Source organism: Halyomorpha halys, unplaced genomic scaffold, assembly GCF_000696795.3.
Source record: "Halyomorpha halys isolate HHAL.00 unplaced genomic scaffold, Hhal_1.1 Scaffold989.1, whole genome shotgun sequence".
In the NCBI taxonomy this organism is placed as follows: domain Eukaryota; kingdom Metazoa; phylum Arthropoda; class Insecta; order Hemiptera; family Pentatomidae; genus Halyomorpha; species Halyomorpha halys.
Window position 1 is genome coordinate 271,326 of NW_027109669.1, and position 1,561 is coordinate 272,886.

Sequence of the window (1,561 nt, forward strand, 5' to 3'; positions counted from 1 at the left end):
AGGCTCACTACCCCCCACCTAGTCTCTTAAAATTATCCGATTGGTCAAAACCCCTTCTCCTATTTCACTATTTTTCCTACCCCCTCTTCTCAAGTGTTCATATATATTTTCTAGACTAGATAGCTAAGTAAGAGAAGTAAGAAAATAGAGACTGAGTAACAGTAACATGTAGTTCTTGTAAATATGTTAGAATAAAGTCATTTTAGTCTTCACTGATTTTTTATGATATGTAACTCGCGTACACCTGAGACCCCGAATACACCGCGATGGCGATGTCTCCCTAAATTATCTACCACGACATGCAAGCTAGGACCTGGTTTGCCTCTACCACCACGGCACATTCAAAAACATGCTGACCAGCCTCAGAGGGAGACACATGTTGAAGCAATTTTCATGGCATTCACCATTTCACCCACCAACGCATCGGGATTAGAAAGCTACCAGAGCTTGACCACGACGACAAAACTTCTGAACACGTCATCAACAGATAAGACCTAATAAGGGACCTACCCCATTCTAGTGTATTTATCTTTTACTGATTAATTAACCATGATAACACATTAATACAGCTTGCCCCTCGAGGGATTATTAATTGGTTTAAGAGAAATACAACTATGTGAGCCAGAAGACAGAATGGCTCTCTTAATTTCAGCCCGAATTTTCCACACTAATTTTGAAGAACGTTTCAGCATACAATCAGGGTGCCTGCAGTAAAGCACTGAGCAGGTTCTGATGTAAACAGGATTATTAGCGAGTTTTAATTGTATTCACCATAAATTCTTGCAGGGTAGATACTTCACTCCTTAAGGTATTCGCTTACGATTGTGAATGGGAAGACAAGTCCTACAGGTATTTGCTGTAGATCCTTACAGGATTAACACTCCATTTCTAAAGCTATACATTTACTGTCGTGAAAGGGTATGGTGTTCATTTCATGGGTTTGGCAAAAAATTAAAGTCGACTCCCCAGAATGAATTCGAACTGAAGCCAACAGGCAACAAGGTTTATGTTGATCAGGCAGACATAAGAAGGCAAAGGAGCAATGACAATCCTTTTAGCAAGAGACCTAACATTTGCTATGCCACTCAAAGTAGTATGGCTGAAAAGTCCACATGAGTGTAACAAAAAAGTATTTAGCCACCTAATTGTCTATTAATTTGTATACATATGATAGTAGCTAAAACTTTTGTTTGTAGTTTATATTTAGTTTTACCACCATATTTATCTTATAACCATTTCATTCAATTAGTTTTGATTACTTGTAAAACAATATATATTATTAATATAAAGCTCATATGGTTAGTTTAACATTATCTTAGTAGTCAACTTTATCATTTTATAATTTCCTTGATCTTTTTACTTTGTTCATAACCATATTGCATTACATGTCATAATTTATATCTTTATATTTCTACAACATTACTATTTAATTTACTTATTAATAATTTCATCTCTATTTACTTCATTCTTATTTATTTTCTTGATCATACGCACGTGTGAGTATATGGTGTAATATCATTCTTTATATACAACTATGATATTAAAAATTTATTAATATTTA